This window comes from Protopterus annectens, chromosome 15.part0 (genome assembly GCF_019279795.1).
Source record: "Protopterus annectens isolate FY-2018-M chromosome 15.part0, PAN1.0, whole genome shotgun sequence".
In the NCBI taxonomy this organism is placed as follows: Eukaryota; Metazoa; Chordata; order Ceratodontiformes; family Protopteridae; genus Protopterus; species Protopterus annectens.
Genome location: NC_056749.1, coordinates 388,937,467 through 388,964,252, shown reverse-complemented (window position 1 = coordinate 388,964,252; position 26,786 = coordinate 388,937,467). Strand labels below are relative to the sequence as shown.

General features: G+C 46.6%; 1 protein-coding gene across 3 annotated transcripts in view; it reads right to left on the bottom strand.

Annotated features, from left to right (window-relative positions):
* Window positions 1-26,786, bottom strand: part of ZNF711 (zinc finger protein 711) — a 1,503,904-nt gene that overhangs the window by 1,153,249 nt on the left and 323,869 nt on the right. The window lies entirely within an intron of this gene.

The following is a 26,786-nucleotide window of genomic DNA, read 5'->3' as shown; positions in this document are numbered from 1 at the left end:
TTACCTCAGATCTCGTTTGTAAGCTAGGCCCAGCAAATAACTCCAGAACTACTGGAAAAGGGAAAACCCACCTCTAGAAAAGGAAGGGAAGAAGGTGACCTGAAAACCTGATGAAGGAATATATGCACAGTATAGCATATACCTATATACAATAGAGGTGGTAGAAAGAGAGGTCACAATCAAACTCCTCTAGGTCTGTCCAGGCTAGGGGGAAGGAGGGTGGGACACAAGAAGGCGAGAAGAAGACAACTAACATGGAACGTTATGGTAAGAACATAACTTCTATATGTTAAGTTGTCCATCTCGCCTTCATTCTTGCTGGATGGGACCAAGTCCTAGCACCTTGTCCCGGGTGGCCTATCGGAACAGACTCTTGAGTACAGTGGAACCAAAATTAGCTCTATGTCTAGAAGCTAAATCCAACTTATAATGAGAAATGAAAGTGTGAGGAGTAGCCCATGTAGCTGCTGCACAAATGGTATCAATAGGCAGCCTGTCTTGGAAAGCTATAGAAAGTACAGTTTTGTACCTACCATAAATGTAGATGTCCGAATAGGATAGCATCTGCAGTCATAACAAATGGGTTGTCCTGTCGTCAGGCAGCCCTTCGGTTGGCCGGATTCCAAAGTCTGGGTCCGGCTTCGGCTGATGTCGCACTTCACCCGACGTCATCTCTGCTGGTCTTCGGGTATAAAGGCATCAGCCGACGCCATTTTCCTCAGTGTTTCTTGCCCCAGATGCCAGTTGCCCACTTGGAAAGCTAAATTTTGGATAAATGCCAATGTTTCCAAAATAGTAGAAGGCAAACACAAAAATAAGCATGTATGTACATATATACAAACAAATACACCATAAGAGACTCCCCCAGCTAGCTATTAGGAGGGTAAATACCCTAGGATTACCACAGAGGGAAGGAGGGTGGGTAATCCTGACTGCAGATGCTATCCTGTTCGACATCTACATTTATGTTAGGTACAAAACTGTACTATGTCCTTCAAGGATGCATCTGCAGTCATAACAAATGGGTAGAATACCATAGCCAAACTAGGGAGGAGGAAGAAGAATTATCGTGTAGTTAGGATCCCTTGCAATACAGCAGTGGCAAACCCTGCTCGGGATCTAGAGTATAGAGGTAAATTATAATGCTTGGCAAATGTATGCACAGAGGTCCAAGTAGCCTCAATAATGTCCTTGGTTGCCACTCCTAAGAAAGCTGTGGTAGTGGCTGTAGCCCTTGTAGAATGAGGTCTTATGTTCTGTGGAATTGGTTTTCCATGGTAGGAGTAACAGAATCTTATGCAATTTCCTATCCATTTGGAGATTGTCTGTTTGAAAATTGCTTTTCCTTCCCTTCCTGTTGCATAGGCTACTAAAAGCTGGTCAGTTTTTCTGTTACCTTTGGTTCTGTCCAGGTAGTAGCGTAACTGTCTATGTACATCCAAGGTATGCAGCAGTCTTTCCCCTGTTCTGTGGATTGGGAAAGAAGGTAGGTAGGTGGATTGCCTGGTTTAAAGACACTCTGGATACCACCTTAGGCATAAATGTAGGATTAGTTCTCATGGACACTCTATCTTGATGGAAGATTAGGAAGGGTTGTACTGCCATTAAGGCCTGTAGTTCAAACCCTCCTTGCTGAAGTAATTGCCAGTAGGAAAGCAGTTTTCCATGATAGGTGTTGAAGATCTGCTGTTGCTGCTGGTTCAAATGGAGGGAGTGTCAATTTTTCTAGCACAAAGTTCAAGTCCCATGCTGGTAATGGTGGTTTCCTAGGAGGTTTTACATTCTTGATCCCTCTGAGGAACTGCCTGAGAAGAGGATGCAAAAGACAGGTGGATCAAGCTGTATTCTGCTGAAATAGCTGATGCATGTATCTTGATGGAGGAATAGGACAGGCCTGTATGTAGAAGCTCTGCCAAGTACTCCAGGATGTTAGCAATATCTATGTTCGACACATCTTTTCCTCTTTCAGTACTCCAAATGACAAACCTTTTCCATTTTCCTGCATAGTTCCTTCTTGTTGAAGGTCTGCGGCTTCAAGGATAATGTCTTTAACCCTTTGGGATAAGTCTGGGGTATGTGCCGTTATGTGATGTTTCAAGCAGGCAGTTGCAAAGGTTTTAGGGTTTGGTGCATGATGTTGTAGTTGTTCTGAGTTAACATCAAAGACATCAGGGTATTGACCACATTCTCCCCTGAGACATGCTCCTCAGCAATGGATACCAGTGTTGTCTTGGCCAATTCGAGCTATCAGAATTATCCTTGGACGTTCCTCTTTGATTTTCAGTAGTACCTTGTGCATCAAAGGAAGAGGTGGAAATGCATATGCTGTCAGGCCTTTCCAACTGAAGGATAGAGAGTCCACCTTCCATGCAAGTGGGTGGTATGTCCTTGTGCAGAATTTTTTGAGCTGGTGATTGAGTGGGGATGCGAATAGGTCTATTTGTGGCATTCCCCATTTCTTTGTGATGGCCTTGAAGATGTCCGGGTGTAGCATCCATTCGTGAGCATCCGAGGTGGTTCTGCTTAACATGTCTGCTAGGGTGTTTTCTTTTCCCGGCACAAATATTGCCTGTAAAGAACAGTTTTGTACCTACCATAAATGTAGATGTCCGAACTGGATAGCATCTGCAGTCATAATAAATGGGTTGTCCTGTCGTCAGGCAGCCCTTCGGTCGGCCGGATTCCAAAGTCTGGGTCCGGCTTCGGCTGATGTCGCACTTCACCCGACGTCATCTCTGCTGGTCTTCGGGTATAAAGGCATCAGCCGACGCCATTTTCCTCAGTGTTTCTTGCCCCAGATGCCAATTGCCCTCTTGGAAAGCTAAATTTTGGATAAATGCCAATGTTTCCAAAATAGTAGAAGGCAAACACAAGAAATAAACATGTATGTACATATATACAAACAAATACACCATAAGAGACTCCCCCCCCCAGCTAGCTATTAGGAGGGTAAATACCCTAGGAGTACCGCAGAGGGGAAGGAGGGAGGGTAATCCTGACTGCAGATGTTATCCAGTTCGGACATCTACATTTATGGTAGGTACAAAACTGTACTATGTCCTTCATGGATGCATCTGCAGTCATAACAAATGGGTAGAATACCATAGCCAAACTAGGGAGGAGGAATAATAATTATGGTGTAGTCAGGATCCCTTGCAGTACAGCAGTGGCAAACCCTGCTCGGGATCTAGAATATAGAGGTAAATTATAATGCTTGGCAAATGTATGCACGGAGGTCCAAGTAGCCGCCTCAATAATGTCCTTGGTTGCCACTCCTCTTAAGAAAGCTGTGGTAGTGGCTGTAGCCCTTGTAGAATGAGGTCTTATGTTCTGTGGAATTGGTTTTCCATGGTAGGAGTAACAGAATCTTATGCAATTTCCTATCCATTTGGAGATTGTCTGTTTGAAAATTGCTTTTCCTTCCCTTCCTGTTGCATAGGCTACAAAGAGCTGGTCAGTTTTTCTGTTACCTTTGGTTCTGTCCAGGTAGTAGCGTAACTGTCTATGTACATCCAAGGTATGCATTATTCTTTCACCTCTGTTTTGTGGATTGGGAAAGAAGGTAGGTAGGTGGATTGCCTGGTTTAAAGACACTCTGGATACCACCTTAGGCATAAATGTAGGATTAGTTCTCATGGACACCCTATCTTGATGGAAGATTAGGAAGGGTTGCACTGCCATTAAGGGCTGTAGTTCAAACCCTCCTTGCTGAAGTAATAGCCAGTAGGAAAGCAGTTTTCCATGACAGGTGTTGTAGATCTGCTGTTGCTGCTGGTTCAAATGGAGCGAGTGTCAACTTTTCTAGTACAAAATTCAAGTCCCATGCTGGTAATGGTGGTTTCCTAGGAGGTTTTACATTCTTGATCCCTCTGAGGAACTGCCTGAGTAGAGGATGTGAAAAGACAGGAGGATCAAAGCTGTATTCTGCTGAAATAGCTGATGCATGTATCTTGATGGAGGAATAGGACAGGCCTGTATGTAGAAGCTCTGCCAAGTACTCCAGAATGTTAGCAATATCTATGTTCGACACATCTTTTCCTCTTTCAGTACTCCAAATGACGAACCTTTTCCATTTTCCTGCATAGTTCCTTCTTGTTGAAGGTCTGCGGGCTTCAAGGATAATGTCTTTAACCCTTTGTGAAAGGTCTGGGTTAGTTACTGCTATGTGATGTTCCAGGCAGTCAGTTGCAAGGTTTTTAGGTTTGGATGTATGATGTTGTAGTTGTTCTGAGTTAACATCAGAGGCATCAGGGGTATTGACCACATTTTCTCCTGAGACATGGTCCTCAGCAATGGGTACCAGTGTTGTCTTGGCCAGTTCGGCGCTATCAGAATTATCCTTGGACGTTCCTCTTTGATTTTCAGTAGTACCTTGTGCATCAAGGGAAGAGGTGGAAATGCATATGCTGTCAGGCCTTTCCAGCTGAAGGATAGAGAGTGGGTGGAATGTCCTTGTGCAGAATTTTTTGAGCTGGTGATTTTGTGGGGAAGCGAATAGATCTATTTGTGGCATTCCCCATTTCTTTGTGATGGTCTTGAAGATGTCCGGGTGTAGCATCCATTCGTGAGCATCCGAGGTGGTTCTGCTTAAAATGTCTGCTAGGGTGTTCTCTTTTCCCGGTACAAATATTGCCTGTAACTGGATGTTGTAGCTGAGAGCCAAATTCCAAAGGTCCAAAGTCATTCTGCATAGGGGGTAAGAATGAGTGCCTCCCTGTTTGTTGATGTACCACATGACTGTGGTGTTGTCTGTCCTTATCATCAAATGACCTTCTTTGAGGAATGGTCTGAATTTTAGGATTGCCAGTTTTACTGCCAGCATTTCTTTTTGGTTTATGTGCAGGTGCAGCTGGTCCTGAGTCCACAGTCCTTGTACGCATTTGTCCATCATGTGTGCCCCCCATCCTAGGTCTGAGGCATCCGTTGTGATGGTTTGGTTTGCTCAAAAGTTGTGGAAGGGTAAGCCTGGGTTTGACTGGCATGCCAGAGCCCACCATAGGAACTCCTGTTTTAAGCATGGGATCAGTGGTATTTCTGTTTCTAAGCTGTGACTGTGTTGAGACCATAAATTCTTTAGGTACCACTCTAACTTTCTCATATGCAGTCTGGCATGTGGGACCAAGATTATGCATGATGCCATGAAGCCCAAGGCCTGCAGAACTTTTCTTGCTGTTAGTTTGTTCTGTTTTGTTAATGCCAAGAAGTAAAGAGGGAGTTCTTTTTGTTTTTCTGCAGTTAGAAATGCCATCTGTTTTACTGTGTCCAATTCCGCGTCCAAGAAAGTTCTTGTCTGGGATGGTGTCAGCCGTGACTTTTGTAAATTGACTGTGTATCCCAGGGCTTGAAGCAAGTAAATGACCCTTTGTAAATCTGTTGTCAGCTTGCTTTTGTTGTCCGCTTGTAACAGGCAGTCGTCCAGGTATGGATAAATTTGGATTCCCTGTACTCTGCAGTGAGCGATTACTGATGCCAGGCATTTTGTGAATACTCTGGGCGCAGTAGATAAGCCAAAGGGCAATGCTGAGAATTGATAATGCTCTGATCCTGCAAGAAATCTGAGGTATCTTCTGCAATTTGGTCGAATGGGGACGTGCAGGTATGCCTCCTTGAGATCTAGAGTTACCAGCCAACACTCCTTGCCCAGCATGGGAAGAAGTTGCTGTAGGGTCAGCATTTTGAATTTTGGGACAATGATGTATGTGTTTAAGATGGACAGGTCGAGAATAGGTCTCCAGTTTTCTCTTTTCTTGGTACTAGGAAGAGTCTGGAGTAGAATCCTTTGCCCTGTTCTGTTATTGGTACCCTTTCCACAGCTCTCATCTTTATTAATTCCGCTAGCTGATGCAGGGCTTCTATTTTTGATTTGGGGCAGGTTTGGCATTCCTCTTTTACTGGTAAAGTGTGGAAGTGGAACCGGTAGCCTTGGTCTATGGTTTGCAAAATCCACTTGTCTTTTGTAATATAGTGCCAATTTTTGAGAATAAGGCTAACTTTCCGCCTAATGGTGCTGCTATTTGCTCCCTGGTAGGCGGAGTCAGAGCCAAGTCACTGTGATTGTCCTGTTGCAGTGGCAGTGGTTGTGTCTGTGTCTCGTTATTGCCTTGCCACTGTCGCCCTCTGTAGGCACCTCCTCTGGATTGATTTCTGCCCTCGGCGTCTGTTCCTGCCCCTTTGTGATCTTGTGGAGTCAGGAAAGGACCAATTTTGGCAGGCCAGTTCCTGCTAAACCTTGGGGCTGAACCTGTAGGAAATCGTTAACTGGTCGCACAGATTTTGCCTTCTCTTCCATTTTCTTCATTACCTGCTGGGCAGGTTCCCAAATAGACTGGCCTTATCCATAGGAGCATCCAATAGCTTAGCTTTAACATGATCCGCAAGACCTGTTCTTTCAACCATGCATGCCTTCTTATAACTGTGCCAGTCATGGCTGATCTAAATGAAGCCTCCAGTGCATCATAGCCACATTTTAAAGAATGGTTACTAACCTGTTGGATGTTATTCACCATTTCTAATACATATTTCTTATCTAAAGATTCATCAGAGGACAGCTTTTTAATTAACTGATCAAGCATAAACTCTTGGTATTGGATCATGTGGAACTGACAGTTTAAAGCTCTAGCTGAGAGAGTAGCAGAGGTGTAGACTTTTTTCCCCCATCTCTAAGGACCTGGATTCCCTTTCAGAGGGAATAGGGTTTTGCTGTGGTCGAGGCTACTGCCTTAGGCCCCTGGGATATAGTTTCGGGGTCTGCAAGTGGGGCCTTGTATAGGTGGTGATGAGAGTCTGGCACCCTGTAAAATCAATCTGGTTTGGCAGGGGCTGGAGGTAAAGAATCAGGTGCAGTGCAGACATCATTAAATGCATCGTCCACAACAGATAGGACAGGAGGTATAGCTAAGGGCCTATGTTGTGGTAAGTGCAGAAAAGTCCTAAGCCTTTTTCTTGAATCTGAGAAATCTTGTCCCTGCCATTGGAATTGTTCTCTCATGGCATGTAAGGTTTCCCCAAAGGAGAATTCCTCTGGTGGAGAGGCAGCTGGAATGGATTCTTCAGCATCTGAATCTTCATAATTGGAGAAAGGAGCCTCTGGCTGGTCTGTAATGTCTGAGTCATCCGCAGAATCATCAGAGGACACAGGCTCAGGGGGCTCTGCTCTAAGTCTCTTTTCTGGGGGCTGAGAGGCCCTGTCTGGGTGAGATTGGGATCCCCTAATTAAGGATATTAAATCTTCTGCCAGAGTAAGCATTTGTGAACTAGAAGTGGGCCTGAGTGAGGGTGGTTTAACAGGCACTGATTTAGCTGATTTGGCTGCTTTAGCCCTGGCAAAGGCCTTAATAGACATGGCTGCAGGAGGCCTAGCAGCACCACGTGCTGGGGTAGAGATATCCAAGGGGATGGTGTCTGATAGATCAGTAGGAACCACAGTTGTAGGCAAAATTTCTGAGGCTAGTTCAGGTAAGGTAGCAGGAGCCTCAGTAGTAGTCATGGATTCGCTGTAGATTGACCAGTTTTCGGTTTCGCCGAAACAGAGACACTCGCGGCTTGCTTAACCGTGGTTTCGCCGAAACCGCGGACCGCGAGTGTCGGTCTTTTCTTTGCGTTTTTAACAATTTGGGTAGTCGGAGGATCCGACGGCATAATGTACGCAAAATCTGAGCCGAAAAACTGTTCAGCAAACTCCGACCGACGCCTAAGCGTTGGTCGGTTGAAGGAAGCACAGGCCGAACAGGCTGCTACGTCGTGGTCTGGGCCTAAGCAAGGCAAACAGTAAGAGTGGAAATCTTTATGAGGTATTTGTTTCCCACAAGTTAAACAGTTATTGACTTTTTCTGACATCGGCTGAGGCAAGAAAGAGTCCCCAACGGGTACTTAGCTTTTAGAAGTCTTGGTAGTATTCGTAGTAGTAATCTCTGGATCTGACCGACCGGCACTTGCGAACAGCTTCTGCTTCGGGCGCCACGCGGCAAGAAAGACTGAGGAAAATGGCGTCGGCTGGTGCCTTTATACCCGAAGACCAGCAGAGATGACGTCGGGTGAAGTGCGACATCAGCCGAAGCCGGACCCAGACTTTGGAATCCGGCCGACCGAAGGGCTGCCTGACGACAGGACAACCCATTTGTTATGACTGCAGATGCATCCATGAAGGACATCTGGATGTTGTAGCTCAGAGCCATATTCCAAAGGTCCAGAGTCATCCTGCATAGGGGGTATGAATGAGTGCCTCCCTGTTTGTTGATGTACCACATGACTGTGGTGTTGTCTGTCCTTATCATTAAATGGCCTTCTTTGAGGAATGGTCTGAATTTCTGGATTGCTAGTTTTACTGCCAGCATTTCTTTTTGGTTTATGTGCAGGTGCAGCTGGTCTGGAGTCCACAATCCTTGTATGCATTTGTCCAACATGTGCGCCCCCCAGCCTAGGTCTGAGGCGTCCGTTGTGATGGTTTGGCTTGCTTGAAAGTTGTGGAATGGCAAGCCTGGGTTTGACTGGCATGCTTGAGCCCACCATAGGAACTCTTGTTTCAGGCATGGGATTATTGGAATTTCGGTTTCTAAGCTGTGCCTGTGTTGAGACCATAAATTCTTTAGGTACCACTGTAGCTTTCTCATATGCAGTCTGGCATGGGGTACCAGAGTTATGCATGATGCCATGAAGCCCAAGGCCTGCAGTACTTTTCTTGCTGTTAGTTTGTTCTGCTTTGTTAATGCCAATAAGTAAAGAGGGAGTTGTTCTTGTTTTTCTGCAGTTAGGAATGCCATTTGTTTTACTGCGTCCAATTCCGCACCCAAGAATGTTCTTGTCTGGGATGGTATCAGTCTTGACTTTTTTAAATTGACTGTGTATCCCAGGGCTTGTAGTAAGCAAATGACTCTTTGTAAATCTGTTGTCAGCTTGCTTTTGTTGTCCGCTTGTAACAGGCAGTCGTCCAGGTATGGATAAATTTGGATTCCCTGTAGCCTGCAATGAGCGATTACTGATGCCAGGCATTTTGTGAATACTCTGGGCAGTAGATAAGCCAAAGGGCAATGCTGAGAATTGATAATGCTCTGATCCTGCAAGAAATCTGAGGTATCTTCTGCAATTTGGTCGTATGGGGACGTGCAGGTATGCCTCCTTGAGATCTAGAGTTACCAGCCAACACTCCTTGCCCAGCATGGGAAGAAGTTGCTGTAGGGTCAGCATTTTGAATTTTGGGACAATGATGAATGTGTTTAAGACGGACAGGTCGAGAATAGGTCTCCAACTTTTCTCTTTTCTTGGTACTAGGAAGAGTCTGGAGTAGAATCCTTTGCCCTGTTCTGTTATTGGTACTCTTTCCACAGCTCTCATCTTTGTTAATTGAGCTATCTGCTTTAGAGCTTCTGTTTTTGATTTGGAGGTAGGTTTGGCATTCCTCTTTTTACTGGTAAGGTGTGGAAGTGGAACCTGTAGCCTTGGTCTATGGTTTGCAAAATCCACTTGTCTTTTGTGATATAGTGCCAATTTTTCGAAAATAAGGCTAACTTTCCGCCTAAAGGTGCTGCTATTTGCTCCCTGGTAGGCGCTGTCAGAGCCAAGTCACTGTGATTGTCCTGTTGCAGTGGCAGTGGTTGTGTCTGTGCCTCGCTGGTTATTGCCTTGCCACTGGCGTCCTCTGTAGGCACCTCCTCTGGATTGATTTCTGCCTCTAGAGCATCTATTCCTGCCTCTTTGAGATTTTGAGGAGTCTGGAAAGGACCAATTTTTGGCAGGCCAGTTCCTGCTAAACCTTGGGGGCTGAACTTGTAAGAAATCCTTAACTGTTTGTACAGATTTTGCCTTCTCTTCCATTTTCTTCATTACTTGCTGAGCAGGGGTACCAAATAGACTGGCCTTATCTATAGGAGCATCTAACAGCTTTGCTTTAACATGATCCGGCAAGACCTGTTCTTTCAACCATGCATGCCTTCTTATCACTGTGCCAGTCATGGCTGATCTAAATGAAGTCTCCAGTGCATCATAGCCACATTTTAAGGAATGGTTACTAACCTGCTGAATGTTATTCACCATTTCTAAAACATATTTCTTATCTAAGGAGTCATCAGAGGACAGCTTCTTAGTTAACTGATCAAGCATAAACTCTTGGTATTGGATCATATGAAACTGACAGTTTAAAGCTCTAGCTGAGAGAGTAGCAGAGGTGTAAACTTTTTTCCCCCATCTCTCTAAGGACCTGGATTCCCTTTCAGAAGGGAGAGGGATTTTTGCTGAGGTCGAGGCTACTGCCTTAGGCCCCTGGGATATAGTCTCAGGATCTGCAAGTGGGGCCTTGTATAGGTGGTGATGAGTGTCTGGCACCCTGTAAAATCTATCTGGTTTGGCAGGGGCTGGAGGTAAAGCATCAGGAGCAGTGCAAACATCATTAAATGCATCATCCCCAACAGGCAGAACTGGAGGTATAGCTAAGGGCCTATGTTGTGGTAAGTGCAGAAAGGTCCTAAGCCTTTTTCTTGAATCTGAGAAATCTTGTCCCTGCCATTGGAATTGTTCTCTCATGGCATGTAAGGTTTCCCCAAAGGAAAATTCCTCTGGTGGAGAGGCAGATGGAATGGATTCTTCAGCATCGGAATCTTCATAAGTAGAAAAAGGAGCCTCTGGCTGATCTGTAATGTCTGAGTCATCAGAAGAATCATCAGAGGACACTGGCTCGGGGGGCTCTGCTCTAGGTCTCTTTTCTGGAGGCTGAGAGGCCCTGTCTGGGTGAGATTGGGATCCCCTAATTAAGGATATTAAATCCTCTGCCAGAGTAAGCATTTGTGAACTAGAAGTGGGCCTGTGTGAGGGGGGCTTAGCAGGCACTGATTTAACAGTTTTGGCTGCTTTAGCCCTGGCAAAGGCCTTAATAGACATGGCTGCAGGAGGCCTAGCAGCACCACGTGCTGGGGTAGAGACATCCAAAGGGATGGTGTCTGATAATTCACTAGGAACCACAGTAGTAGGCAAAACTTCAGAGGCCGATTCAACTAAGGTAGCAGGAGCCTCAGTAGTAGTCATGGATTCGCTGAAGATTGACCCGTTTCTCGGTTTCGCCGAAACAGAGACACTCGCTTGCTTAACCGTGGTTTCGGCCGAAACCGCAGACCGCGAGTGTCGGTCTTTTTCTTTGCGTTTTTTAACAATTTGGGTAGTCGGAGGATCCGACGGCATAATGTACGCAAAATCTGAGCCGAAAAACTGTTCAGCAACTCCGACCGACGCCTAAGCGTCCGGTTGAAGGAAGCACAGGCTAAACAGGCTGCTACGTCGTGGTCTGGGCCTAAGCAAGGTAGGCAGTAAGAGTGGAAATCTTTATGAGGTATTTGTTTCCCACAAGTTAAACAGTTATTTACTTTTTCTGACATCGGCTGAGGCAAGAAAGAGTCCCCAACGGGTACTTAGCTTTTAGAAGTCTTCGGTAGTATTCGGTAGTAGTAATCTCTGGATCTGACCGACCGGCACTTGCGAACAGCTTCTGCTTCGGGCGCCACGCGGCAAGAAAGACTGAGGAAAATGGCGTCGGCTGATGCCTTTATACCCGAAGACCAGCAGAGATGACGTCGGGTGAAGTGCGACATCAGCCGAAGCCGGACCCAGACTTTGGAATCCGGCCGACCGAAGGGCTGCCTGACGACAGGACAACCCATTTGTTATGACTGCAGATGCATCCTTGAAGGACATGTAGCCAAAGCTCTAGTCGAATGGGCCTTTGGTTTGTTAGGCAACTTTTGGTGTCTAATTTCATACACAAAGGAAATCAGGGATGTTAGCCATCTGGAGAGTGATACCTTCGAAACTGAAAGGCCCTTTCTGCCTTCTGCATAAGAGACAAACAATCGGTCAGTTTTTCTGATCTGTTTGGTCCTATCCAAATAATACCTTAATTGACGATGGACATCTAGCCAATGCAATTTTTGTTCAGACCTGTTAGAAAAGTTAGGAAAAAACACAGGGAGGTCAATGTTTTGATTTAGATTTGCCGCAGAGGCTACTTTAGGTAAAAAGGATGGATTGGTCCGTAAGGATACCCTATCCTTATGAAACAAAAGATACGGTGGTCGACTGCTGAGTGCATGAAGCTCTGAGACCCTTCTAGCTGAAGTAATGGCTACCAGAAAGAGAGTCTTCCAGGATAGCAATTTCATTGAACAGGAAGCTGCAGGTTCAAAAGGGGAAGAATTAAAGATGTGAGAACTAAATTAAGGTCCCAAGAGGGAGGAGGATTTCTTATAGGAGGTCTAAGAAGAAAAACTCCCTTCAAGAAAGCTTTGCAAAGCTTGTGAGACATGATGGCAGAATCTGAGATGCCCACATGAAAGTTAGATATAGCTGCCAATTGAACTTTAAGAGTAGAAGGAGATGAACCTGCATGGAAAATTTCAGCTAGAAAATCAAGGACTATTTGGATGGGAGCAGTGAAAGGATCTATGTCCCTTCCTTGAGCCCAATAGGCTAAACGCTTCCACTTACTAAGATAAATCTTCCGAGTGGAAGATTTATGGAAGCTATCAAAATATCTCGAACAGAGTGAGATATTTGAGGAAGCCTGGCTAAGGTTGGAACTGGAGGAACCAAGCAGTGAGGTTCAGAGAGGGGAGGGAGCGATGTAACTGACCCGACTGATGGATCAAAAGATCTGGAACTAGGTCAGATGCCAGGGTTGCTCCAACAGAAATTGATGTAGAAAGGGGAACCAAACCTGTCGAGGCCAGTAAGGAGCAATGAGGATCAATGAGGCCTTCTGAGCGATAGCTTTCTGTATCACTTGAGAGATTAGTGGGAAGGAGGGAATGCATACAGAAGTCCCCGGGCCAAACTTGGACTAGAGCGTCTCTGCTGGGCTGGCCTGGTAAGGGAAGAGGGTGAAATAATCTTTGCACTTGCTGTTTTGGGGAGTAGCAAAAGGTCGCAGCAAGGCTGACACCACTTGAGAAAAATTTTCTCCAAGATAGAATCTTTCAGAGACCACTCGTGAGGCATGAGGATAGCTCTGCTCAACTTGTCCGCGATAAGATTGGACTTCCCGGGATGTGCATTGCTATCAGAAACCGCTGAGAAGAAATCGCCCATTGCCACAGTCTGAGTGCTTCTCGACATAGGGGGTAGGACCTGGTTCCGCCTTGTTTGTTGATATACCACACTACAGACATGTTGTCCGTCTGAATTGCTATCGTTCCCAAGGGAAGAGAGTCTTGAAGGGCTTGCAACGCTAGAAGCGCTGCTCTCATCTCTAGAACATTTATATGCAAGTGGCGTTCGACTGGTTGCCAAATGCCCTGGACTGTTCTGCCCTGATAATGCCTCCCCCCACCCGATCAGGGAGGCGTCCGTTGTCAGAGTAGCAACCGGAGGGGGAAGGGCAAAGGGTCTTCCTAGGAAGAGCTGGGGGGAAGAAATCCACCAAAGAAGATGATTCTTGCATGCTTGCGTAATCACAATGGTGTGGGACATCGGAAGTTGTTGGTATGACCATTGTGTGAAGAGCATCCATTGAAGGATTCTCATGTGAAATCTGGCTAATAGAAGTAGAGGGATAGCAGCTGCCATAATCCCCAGTACTTTTAGAACTAATCTGACTTTGACTCTGTTGCTGTGGAAGAGAAGGGAGACCAGTTTGTGTATGTCTGCTATTCTTTGGTCTGAGAGTCTCGCAGACATGTTGACTGTGTCTAGATTTGCGCCTATGAAGGTAATAGCACGACAAGGCGACAAAACAGACTTTTCACAATTTATTGAGATACCTAACTTTTGAAAAATGTGAAAGGTGTAGTCTCTGGCAAGTAGAAGAAGATGCTTGGTAGGAGCTGTGAGGAGCCAGTCGTCTAAGTAAGGAAACACCTGGAATCCTTGACGTCTCAGGTGAGAAGCTACCACTGCCATGCATTTGGTAAACACCGGGGCAGTGGTGAGTCCAAAGGGCAGGGCTCTGAATTGAAAGTGACTGGTTCCCAGCCTGAAGCGGAGGAATCTCCTGGAGCGTCTGTTCATTTTATATGATAGTACGCATCCTGGAGGTCTATAGAGCACATCCAGTTTTCCTTTCCCAATAGGGTAGGATGGATTGTAGCGTGACCATCCAAATCTTGTTTTCTTGACAGACTTGTTCAAGATACTGAGATCCAAAATGGGTCTCCAGTCCCCTGTTTCTTTGGAACCAAAAAGAATTTGGAGTAGATTCCGGATCCTTGCTGGTCTGCTGGCACTGGCTGAATGGCTCTTTTGCAAGCAACTTTGATATTTCCAACGCTGCTTGATCCCTTTGAGCGGGTGGAACATCTGGAAGGGATTTTTTTGATTGATTTGGAATGCGAAAGAACGGAATGGAATAGCCTTCGGAAATGATGGACTGTACCCACTTGTCTTGAGTTAGGGATCGCCAGGCTTCTGGGTACAGTGATAATCTTCCCCCGACTGCCTCCGAAGGTGGACAGTCGGGCAACACCTCAGGGATGCTGGAAGGGCTTATCTGAAAAGGTTTCTTGATTGCCCTAGTTCTGCGGACCCCCCCTGCCTCTAGGGCAACGTCTACCATTATTGTTCCCCCCTCTGCCTCTAGAGGGGAACCGACTCTGTGCATCAGGCAAAGTCCCTTGAGATTGTTTGCGGAACCACATCTTTCCACTTTTCAGACCTTTGGGGTAAGGTCTAGAAGGAGTAGAAAAACGGACTCCGACGGCAGAAAGAGTTTTGCCATCTGTCTCGCACCTTGTCAAGGTTTCTTTCACTTGAGGACCAAAAAGGGATGATCCATCAAACGGGGAATTAGTGAAAGACGTTTTAAAGGGGTCCGCAAAATTGCATAGCCGCATCCAGGCATGCCGGCGTAAGGCCACACCTGTCCCTCTTGGCTCTGCTCGCTCCATCAGCCGCATATGAAAGGAGGTGCATGGAGGAGTTAGCTATAGAGTTTAGGGTAGCCAGCTGAGCGCTCATCTTGTCCTGAAAACCCGCAGCTGTAGGGTCCTTCAACATTTCACTCGCTTCCTTGATCAAGTCTCTTTGAAGACGAGTGAAATGGCAGAGGTAGTTCAGTGAACGATAGCAAAGGTCGCTGACGAAACATCCGCTCCGCACCTGTCCGTAGACCTAGATTCCTTGTTAGGAGGATGGACAGGCACGAAGGATCAGCTAGCTCCTTCTTAGTGGCGCAGCTACCACCATAGCATCCACAGAAACTCCTTAGTGAGAAATTGTTTATCTGCTGGTGCTGTGATAAACTTTGAGGTCTCCTGGGGTGGGGTCCACAGAGTCAGGAGCCGCCCAAGCCTTTTAGCTACCACCTGCATGAGGGGGTCAAAGGGGGATACCTAGGAGGTGGAAGGGCGAGCCAAACGCCTCAAGATACACAGATTCATCCTCCGAAGGGTTAAGGGCTGGCCAATTTCCCTCTGTTTCAGGATCTCTAGAATGTCTGCAAAGGAGACATCTTCAGAAGGGGAACGGGGAACCCTCGAATCCTCTAAATCCGTGTCAGAGGTGACAGACTCAGGTGAGTCTATGTGCTTCCTCTGCACTTTCTCTTCCTAGGGGCTCCCCTGCCAATTCAGGAGAGGCCTCGAAGAGGATGAGATCCCACAGGGATTCTTGAGGAGCTGGCTCTCTGCGGTCTGGGATGAGGGAGTGAGCAGACATATCCTGGGGGATCGATGGGGGAGGGAGGGATGGAGCCGACTGTGGAGTTGAACCGGTTCCAACACACCCGCATGACCTCAATGCACCCCTGTCAGGCAGAGCCAGAGGTCCCCGCCAAAGCTGAAAACCTCCTCGGCACCGACAGCGATGGCTCCGAGGCCAATGTCGGTGCCGAACTCACCAGCGCCGAAGCACCGAGAGGGAGAGCGGGGTCGGACAAGGGTCCGATGCCACTCACCCCCTCGGAGCCGACGAGGGAAGTCGGGCGCCGAGATTCTTCCAAGGAAGAAATCGGAGCCGATGACGGTGCCGAAGACAATTGTATCGGCTCCGACGCTACCACAGTCTCGGTCCAACGCCTGCCCGAGCTCAAAGGAGTCGGAGGAGGAATATTTTGAGATATAGGGTTAAGCATCGACTGATGAGTCGGGCTCTGAAGCATTTGGGCCAGCGCTTCGGACTTAAGAAGTCGACTCACTACCCTCTGAAGGTCATGGTCAGAAAGCCTCGAAGACCTAGAGGAGTGCGACCTATGGCTCCGTTCAGACAGCAAGGGAGATGCTGGAGCCGAATGAACGGAGCCGAGGGACGGTGACCTTGACCTCTTCCTAGAGGTCGGTTCCGATAGCCTGATCGGAGCCGACTCAGCCATTTCCAATACCTCGGCTCCAGCCGGAGCCGAGGGAACCACAGAAGTGGAAGTTCGAGTCTCATCGGCTCCAGCCGGAGCCGATGTAGTAGCAGACTTCGGTGTCTTAGGTGCCGACTCAGTAGCTGGAGTCGAAGACCTAGAAGCCTTAGAAGGTTTGCCCGAAGATAAAGTCGGGGGACCCTCAGGCTTTAGCAAGCCCTGTAAAATGAGCTTGTTCTTTCTTTCCTGCAGGACTCTAGGGCTGAAGCCATGGCACACAGCACAAGAGTCCTGCAGGTGTAAAGGTCCCAGGCAGTACACACAAGAAGTGTGACCGTCTGTCAGAGACATTTTCTGACAGCACGAGTCACACTTCTTGAAGCCTGAGACCTTCGAATCCTTAGACATTTTAAGGAACAAGTGTAATCACACACAAGCACAAACACACCGATTACACTATACACTAAATAAAACTAACTTAAACTAAATAAATTTAGATAGTTTTAAATTTTATAAAAGTCCCTACAAAAAAACACATACACTCCAAGGGGATGGAGGCCGAAGGCCTAAGGGAAGAACTATAAGTTCTTGTGGTAAAAAAGGGGTAAGAACAAGGAAGAAGGGATAAAAATCCTTTAAAATAAGGGGATACTGTAAGGAAAACTAATTTAAAGGGGTTTAGTAACTTTTTTTTTTAAAACTATTTTCTACACTCACCTGAAGCCGGTTGAAGCAACACGTCTTGATAGCTGTAGCGGCAAACGAGATCTGAGGTAATATCGCCTAGCATTGTGGGATATAAGGGGAGCCTCGAGCCGGTGGAACAAACTCTCGAGCTTTTAGAGTGGCCGAGTCGGAGCCGAGGTCAGCTCCGAACCCATCCAGCAAGAATGAAGGCGAGATGGACAACTTAACATGGGTTGTTATCTTTTGTTTTAACTGAGAGATCAGAAACTGTTGATACTTAAGCATATGAAATTGACAGTTTAGAGCTCTCATAGCTAAAGTGGCTGAGGTGTAAACCTTTTTCCCCCATCTGTCTAGTGCTCTTGAATCCCTTTCAGAAGGTACTGGATTTTTAACCATGGAAGCCTTAGCCCCCCTTGGGACCCTGGGAGATAGTCTATGGGTCAGCTACTGGGCTTTTGTAAAGGAATTTATGGGAATCAGGTACTCTGTAATATCTGTCAGGCTTGGCCGGGGCAGGAGGCAGAGAGTCAGGGTTGAAACTGGATTCTAAATAAGCATCATCCACAATGTCCAAAACAGGAGGGATGGCTAGAAGTCTGTGTTGGGGGAGTAAAAGAAACTCTCTGAGCCTTTTTTTGGAATCAGAGTAATCCTGACCTTCCCACTAAAAATGCTCCCTCATAGTGTGTAAAGTTTCCCCAAAAGAGTAATCTAATGGAGGGGAAGCTGAGGGAATAGTCCTCAGCATCAGAATCTTCATAAGGAGAGAAGGAATAGTCTTGGTCTTCAGAGGAATCCGAAGAAATAGACAGTTGTTCAGAGGAAGCAGATTCTTCCTCTTGTCTAGGCCTTTTGTCAGGAGGAGGCTGGGAACCCCTGATAAGAGAAATCAGATCTTCAGCCATCTTGAGCATCTGTTTCTTAGGCATAGGGCTTTGAACAGGAGACTGAAGTGAAGCTTTTTTCGAGTTGGAAGGAGTCTTTGATTTTGAAAACATTTTGACTGTAAGAGTCGTCGGTCTGAAAACGCCTTCAGAAAGCGAAGGTGTTTCAGAAGTACCGGCATCCTTGGGAGGTAAGTCGTCGGTAGGGCCTGAAGTAAAAGGCTGCGTCGGCCCAGTACAATCCGTCAAAATATCCGTAGCGGTCTCGGGTTCCTCAACTGCGGTAGTCAGAGGCGTCGGAGCCTCAGTGATAACCGCAGAACTGGAGACCGGATCAACCGAGGCCTCAGAATCGAGCTTAGGCCTGGGTTGTCGATCCTTATCCCTGCGTTTTTTGTGCACGCCGGTAGTCGGAAGCTCCGACGGCATGTTATAATTAAATTTTCTGCCAAAAAAATGTTGTGCGAAATCAAATCGTCTTTTAATAGTGCGTTTATTAAATCTAGCACAAAAACGACAAGAAGTGACGTCGTGATCAGGGCCTAGGCAGGGTATACAGTAAGAATGAAAATCCTTATGAGGTATTTGCTTCCCACAAGAAATACAATTGTTAACTTTTTCTGACATCGGTCTGAGGCAAGAAAAGTTTCCCCAAAGGGGTACTTAGCTTTATAGAAGACTTCGGTCTGAAACTCGAATACGAAAATCTCAGGAGTCGGCTGACTGGCACTTGCGAACTGCTTCTGCTTCAGGCACCGCGCGGCAAGAAAGACTGGAGAAAATGGCGTCGGTTGCAATATATATACCCCTGGCACACTGATGTCAGGGAAGAGGCGACAGTAACCGAAGTAGGACCAAGACTTTGGAAATCCGGCCGACTGCGGGACCGCCTGACGACAGGATAACCCAAGTGTGATGACTGCAGCAGGGTAACATGATGAACATCAGGCAGCCAACACCATTACATCAGTTTTTTTTGCCTCAAATGTCAGGAGCCCCCCAAATAGGGAGCTAAGTTATGATGGAATAACACCACCAGTAGAAAGTAAATACCAATAGCCTTGTAAAGAGTGAGGGAGAGAGAGAGAGAGAAAGAGAGACAAGGGGGCTGGAGGGTGGGAAACCAGGACTGCAACAGTGAATACACTCGAACATCTACACTTATGGTAAGTGTACACAACTGTACTACGTTCTTAGTGTTTCGCTGTTGCGGGCATCACACTTGGGTTGATTCCCAATGCTGAAAAATGGGTGGAGGCAGTCAAGAAGAGTTGGGGCTGACTAGTATGCCCTGCAAGACTGTAGTTGCAAAGCCTGCCCTGGATTTGGAAAAGACAGGCAGGTGGTAATGCTTGGTGAAGGTATGAACAGAACTCCATGTTGCAGCTTCCAGGCTGTCCCTGGCAGGGACCCCTCTGAGAAAGGCTGCTGAGGTTGAAGTTGCTCTAGTGGAATGTGTTCCATGGTGTTCGTAACAGAAATGGATACAGTGTGCTATCCATTTGGCGATGGTTTGTTTTGACATGGCCTTGCCCTCTACCCTCATGCAAAGCTGACTAGTAACTGGTCAGATTTCCTAAAGGGCTTAGTCCTATCCAGGTAGAATCTGAGCTGTCTGTGCACATCAAAAGAGTTCAGGATCCTTTCCCACTTATTTTGAGGTTTAGGGGAAAAGGTGGGCAAATGAACAGATTGGTTCAGAGCCACACTGGACACCACTTTAGGCATGAAAGTTGGGTTAGTCCCGAGGGAGACCCTGTCGGCATGAAAAATGATGAAAGGTTCCACAGCCATAAGTGCTTGTAGCTCAGACACTCTTCTAGATGAAATGATGGCCAGAAGCAAGGCTGTTTTCCAAGAGAGGAATTTCAACTCTGCTGAAGCTGCAGGCTCAAAGGGAGTAGCATGAGCTTTTCCAACACAAAGTTAAGGTCCCAAGCAGGGGAAGGGGCTCTTCTTGGTGGCCTTAAGTTGTTAGCCCCTCTCAGGAACTGCTTGATGAGAGGGTGTAAAAAGAGATGGCTCAGTGCTGTAATGTGCAGAGATGGCAGAGGCATGGATTTTAATGGAAGAGAAGAATAGGCCCCTGTGGAGTAGGTCTGCTAGGTAATCCAGGATGAGAGGTAAGGAGGGCTGTGCTGGGTCAGCTCCTTTAGTCTGGATCCAGGAACAATACCTTTTCCACTTGTCAGCATAGGATTTTCTAGTCTTGGGTCGTCTGACTTCACGTATAACATCCAGGACCTGCTTGCTTAGGCTGGCCACTGGAGAAGTCAAGGAGTAAGCCAGGCTGCCAGGTTCAGGGTACTGCAATTGTGGATGCAAGAACCCTCCCTCCTGCTGAGTCAGGAGCGTTGGAATCTGAGGGAGGTGACAGAGGCAATGGTGACAGACTGTGCAGTAGTGGGTACCAGAGTTGGCATGGCCAGTCTGGGGTAATCAGGATTGCCCTTGGTCATTCCTCCCTTATTTTGAGTAATACTCTTGTTATAAGAGATAGAGGGGGAAATGCATAGATTGAGAGGTTTGCTCACTGGAAGAATAGAGCATCCACTTTCCAGGCCTTGCTGTGAGGTTCCCTGGTGCAGAATATGCTGAGCTGGTGGTTGTAGGGGGAGGCAAACAGGTCCACCTTCAGGGTACCCCATTTCTGGGTCACAAGGCTGAAGGTATTATGGTTTAATTGCCACTCGTGTGGGTCTAGGAGGTTTCTGCTTAAGTTGTCTGCCAGAGAGTTTTGGTTGCCTGGCAGGAATTGAGCTAGCAGATGAATATGCATGGCTGAGGCAGTGTTCCAAAGGGTCATGGCTAGCCTGCAGAATGGGTAAGTGTGGATTCTCCCCTGCTTGTTGATGTACCACATCACTGTGGTGTTGTTGGTTTTGATTAGTAGAGGCCCTGGAGGGAGTAGGGATCTGAAAGCTGTCAGAGCATGTTAAACAGCTAGCATCTCCTTTTGGTTGATGTGCAGATGAATTTGATTTGGACTCCAGTGGCCCTAAATGCACCTGCCATCCAGGTGTGCACCACAGGCATAGTCTGATGCGTCTGTGGTTAGGGTCTGGGTGGCGCGGGGTTGTGAAATGTGAAGTCCCTTGTTGTGATTGCATGCTGCTGCCCACCAAAGAAAATCTTTCCTTAGACAAGGTATCATAGGTATAATAGTTTCCAGGTCCTGAGAATGTTGACACCAACGGCTCTAAGTACCACTGAAGTTTCCTCATATGCAGTCTGGCATATGGAATTAGTAGAATGCAGGAGGCCATGAACCCTAGAGCTTGCAAGATTTTCCTTGCAGATAACTGGGCTCTGGTGGCCAGTTGAGAGAAGTAGCCTGTCAAATAGGCTTGTTTTTCTGGAGTAAGGAATGTCATCTGGGATGCTGTGTCCAGGCTTGCTCCCAGGAATACAATTTTTTGACTGGGGACTAGTTTGGATTTATTTTCATTGGCAGTGTACCCCAGGGATGTTAGAAGGTCCTTTACAAATGTCAGGTGCTGCAAAAAGTACAGTTGTGTACACCTACCATAAATGTAGATGTTCGAGTGTCTTCACTGTTGCAGTCATGACTGTAGGGTTCTCCCCTGCCGGCAGGCAGTCCTCGATCGGCCAGAATCCCAAAGTCTGGGTCCGGCGTCGGCTGTTCAACCATGCTCCCTGACGTCAGAGCGCCAGGAGTACAAAGCTGACTGCCGACGCCAACTTCTCCAGTTTTTCTTGCCCCAGATGTCAGGAGTCCCAAAATGAAAAAGGTCCCATAACCTTTGCAAATACACCTCAGAAGAATGGTGAAATAAGGAAAGTACAGTTTTGTACCTACCATAAATGTAGATGTCCGATAGGTATGCATCTGCAGTCATCACATATGGGTTGTCCTGCCTCAGGCAGCCCTTCGGTCGGCCGGATTCCAAAGTCTGGGTCCGGCGTCGGCTGATGTCGCCCTTTCCCCGACGTCAGAGCGCCTGGGGTATAAAAGCACCAGCCGACGCCATCTTCCTCAGTTTTTCTTGCCCCAGATGCCAGGTGCCCTCTAAGGAAGGCTAAATTTGGAGAAATGCAAAAAATTCCAAACATGCACAGAAATATATATATGCATAAATATATATGCATAAATATATATATATATATATATATATATATATATATATATATATATATAAATAAAACAAATACACCATAATAGATAACCCCAGCAAGCTATGAGAGGGATAAGTACCCAATAAATACCACAGAGGGGAAGGAGGGAGGGTAAACCTGACTGCAGATGCATACCTATCGGACATCTACATTTATGGTAGGTACAAAACTGTACTATGTCCTTCAAGGATGCATCTGCAGTCATCACATATGGGTAGAATACCATAGCCAATCTGGGGGTGGAGGATCTATGTAAAGGATGGTGTAGCTAAAATGCCCTGCAGGACTGCCGTAGCAAAGCCTGCTCTGGATCTGGAATATAAAGGTAAATTGTAATGCTTGGAAAATGTATGCACGGAGCTCCATGTAGCAGCTTCTAAAATGTCCTTGGTAGCCACCCCTCTTAAGAAGGCAGTGGAGGTGGCTGTGGCTCTGGTCGAATGAGGTCTAATGTTAGCTGGCACAGTTTTTCCATGAAAGGAGTAACAAAAACAAATGCAATTTCCTATCCATTTAGAAATTGTCTGTTTTGAAATTGCTTTTCCTTGTGCACTAGCAGCATATGCTACAAACAGCTGGTCAGTTTTTCTGTAACCTTTAGTTCTGTCCAAGTAGTAGCGCAACTGTCTGTGTATGTCCAGGGTGCGCAAAAGCTTTTCCCCTTTGTTTTGTGGATTTGGAAAGAAGATAGGCAGGTGAATAGCTTGGTTTAATGAGACCCTGGATACCACCTTTGGCATAAATGAAGGATTGGTTCTCAAAGAGACTCTGTCTTGATGAAAGATAAGAAATGGCTGCACTGCCATGAGGGCCTGTAACTCAGATACTCTTCTTGCTGAGGTTATGGCCAGAAGGAAAGCAGTCTTCCAAGACAGGAACTGTAGTTCTGCAGATGCTACTGGTTCAAAGGGAGGCAGTGTTAGTTTTTCCAATACGAAGTTAAGGTCCCAAGTAGGCACTGGTGGATTCCTTGGAGGATTAATGTTTTTAATTCCTCTTAGAAAATGCCTTAGGAGAGGATGAGAGAAGACAGGTGGATCAGTATTGTACTCTGCTGAAATTGCTGAAGCATGAATTTTAATGGAAGAGTAAGACAGGCCATTGTGGAGCATTTCTGCCAAACATTCCAGGATATGTGCCATGTTCATAACTTTTGCATCTAGGCCCTTTGAGGTGCTCCAGGTGTGAAATCGTTTCCATTTTGCTGAGTATGCCTTTCTTGTGGAAGGCCTGCGAGCTTCCATGATGATATCCTTCACTCTCTTGGATAGCTTATCCTGGTGATGAATCAAGGCATTTTCCAGGCAGTTAGTTGCAATGTTTTCAGGTTGGAATGCAGAGTTTTGTAATTGTGCTGTGTCAGGAGAAGCGGCCATTGTGGAAGAAGCCATGGTTTCGTCCGTGACATACTCTTAGCAATGGGTACCAGTGCTGCCTTGGCCAGTCCGGAGCTATCAGAATCACTCTTGGCTGCTCTGCCCTGATCTTCAGTAAGACCTTGGTCATTAATGGAAGAGGTGGGAATGCATACACTGTTAGAGTTCTCCAGCTGAAAGAGAGGGCGTCCACTTTCCATGCTTGTGGGTGGTATGTCCTTGAGCAGAATTTCTTCAGCTGATGATTGTGTTGGGAGGCAAAGAGGTCTATGTCCGATCTCCCCCATGATTGTGTTATGTGATGGAAGATATCTGGGTGCAGCATCCATTCGTGTGCATCCATGGTGTTCCTGCTTAAGCTGTCCGCCAGTATATTGTCCTTTCCTGGCACAAACTGGGATTGCAGCTCTATATTGAGTGTCAAGGAAAGTTCCCATAGATTCATTGCCAGTCTGCAAAGAGGGTAGGAATGGGTACCTCCTTGCTTATATACCACATAACTGTGGTGTTGTCTGTCCTTATTAGCAGGTGGCCTTGATGTAGAAATAGTTTGAAGGCCTCGATTGCATGCATCACTGCCAGCATTTCCTTTTGGTTTATGTGCATGCGTAGCTCTTTTTGTGACCATAGTCCTTCCCTCCATGTGTGCTCCCCATCCATGGTCTGAAGCGTCCGTTGTAATGGTTTGGCTGGCTATTGGTTTGCTGAAGGGCAGACCTCTGTTTGACTGGCTTGCTTGAGCCCACCACAGAAATTCCCTTTGAAGGCATGGGATGAGTGGTATCAAAGTTTCCAAGCTGTGACTGTGCTGAGTCCATAAACTCCTTAGGTACCATTGTAGTTTCCTCATATGTAGCCTTGCTTGAGGAATCAGAAGAATGCAAGAAGCCATGTAACCCAGGGCCTGCAGGATTTTCCTTGCAGTCAGCTGAGTTTGTCTTGACAGGTTTTTGAAGTAATCCGGTAGTTGACTTTGTTTGTCTTCTGTGAGGAAAGCCATTTGGATGGTTGTGTCTAGATCCGCACCCAGAAAAGTTATTCTTTGGGATGGTACAAGTCTTGACTTGCGAATGTTGACTGTATATCCCAAGGCCTGAAGAAGGTGTATGGCATAATTCAAGTGTTTTACCAAAGTTTGTTGGCTGTCCGCTTGTATAAGGCAGTCGTCCGGATACGGGTATATTTGCATCCCCTGAAGTCTGCAGTGTGCAATTACTGATGCCAGGCATTTCGTGAATACTCTGGGCGCAGTAGATAAGCCAAAGGGCAATGCTGAGAATTGATAATGCTCTGAACCTGCAAGAAATCTGAGGTGTCTTCTGCAGCTTTGTCTGATAGGGACATGCAGGTATGCTTCCTTGAGGTCCAGAGTTACCAGCCAAGACCCCTTGCCCAGCATGGGAAGGAGTTGCTGTAGAGTCAGCATTTTGGATTTTGGCACAATGAGATAAGTATTCAGTGCAGACAAGTCGAGAATAGGCCTCCATTGCTTTTCTTTTCTTGGAACAAGGAAGAGTCTGGAATAAAATCCTTGGCCTTGTTCTGAGAGAGGAACCTTTTTTATTGCTTTCATTTGCATTAAGTTGGAGATTTGTTTCAAAGCCTCTGCCCTTTGATTTGGTGGCAGGTCCGGCATGCCTTTTCTTTTCGGTAAAGTGTGGAAATGGAACCTGTATCCTTTGTCTATTATTTGTAGTGTCCATTTGTCCCTTGTAATAATGTGCCAATTTTCTAAGAATAAGGAAAGCTTTCCGCCCAAAGGTGCTTCCACTTGAGCCCTGGTTGGCGGTGTCAAAGTAAAGTCATTAAGACTGTCCTTGTGCAGCAGTTGTAGGCCCTGCACTACCTCTCTGGTTGGGAGGCTGCCATTGACGTCCTCTGTAGGAGCCTCTAGCTTGCCCTCTACCTCTGGCACGCCTGTTCTTGCCTCTCTGAAATCTCTCTGTGTCTGGAAAGGACCAGTTCTTGGAAGGCCAATCTCTGCTGAATCTTGGTGGTTGGACTTGCATAAAATCTTTGACTGTTTGTACAGATTTTGCCTTTTCTTCAAATTTCTTTAAGACCTCCTGAGCGGTGGAGCCAAATAACTTTTGCTTTTCCAGTGGAGCATCCAGAAGCTTTGCTTTAACATGGTCTAGCAGAGATTGTTCCTTCAGCCAAGCATGCCTGCGTATGACTGCACCTGTCATAGCTGACCTACATGAAGCTTCCAATGCATCATAACCACACTGCAAGAAATGGTTGCTAACCTGTTGAGAATTATGTACCAGATCCTGAAGTGATTTGCGATCTAGGGGTTCAGGTACAGAAAGTTTTTTATGCAATTCATCTAACAAATACTCTTGGTACTGTATCATATGAAATTGACAATTTAAAGCCCTCATAGAAAGGGTAGCAGAAGTATACACTTTTTTACCCCATCGCTCTAAAGCCCTGGACTCCCTTTCAGAGGGGAGTGGATTTTTAGTAGTGACAGCTGCAACCCCTTTAGGACCCTTGGAAATAGTTTCTGGATCAGCAGAGTGGGCCTTGTAAAGGAAAAGATGTGATTCCAGGACCCTGTAATACCTATCGGGTTTGGCAGGAGCCGGAGGGAGAGTGTCAGGGGTTGTGCTAGACTCAGAGTACACATCATCAATGACATTCAAAACAGGGGAAATAGCCAAAGGTCTATGCTAAGGCAAATGCAAGAAGGTCCTTAATCTCTTCCTGGAATCAGAGAAATCCTGGCCCTGCCATTGGAAATGCTCCCTCATAGTGTGGAGAGTTTCCCCAAAGGACAGCTCTTCAGGAGGGGAGGCCGAAGGGATAGATTCCTCTGCATCAGAATCCTCGTAGGCCGAAAAAGCCTCCTCCTGGTAGTCCGAGAGAACAGAGCCATCAGAGGCCTCATCTGAGGAGTGGGGATCAGAGGGCTCTACCTTGGGCCTTTTTTCTGTAGGAGGTTGAGAGCCCCTGTCCGGATGAGGCTGTGAGCCCCTAATTAATGAAATAAGATCCTCTGCTAGACTAAGGATCTGAGAACCTGTAGTGGGTCCCTGAGGGATAACCCTGGGAGGCATAGATTTTGAGTGTTTAGCAGCTTTAGCCCTAGTGAATGCCTTAATAGACATGGATGCAGGAGGCCTGGCTGCACCATGTGCTGGAGTAGTTTTGTCTAAGGGAATGGTGTCGGAAGGTTCCTGGACACCAGATTCTAATGGAGATTCAGTAACCGGTACAGTAGTGGCCTCCGGGCCGAGGTTGTCGGTTGTATGGTTTCGGTGGACGGAATTACCAAGGACTCGGTTTCAACCGAGACACTCGTGGTAGGCCTGGCCGTGGTTTCAGCCGAAACCGCGGACCGCGTGTGTCGGTCCTTGTCCTTCCGTTTCTTTATTAAATGTGAAGTCGGAGTCTCCGACGGCATATTGTAAGCAAAACTAGCCCCAAAAAATTCCT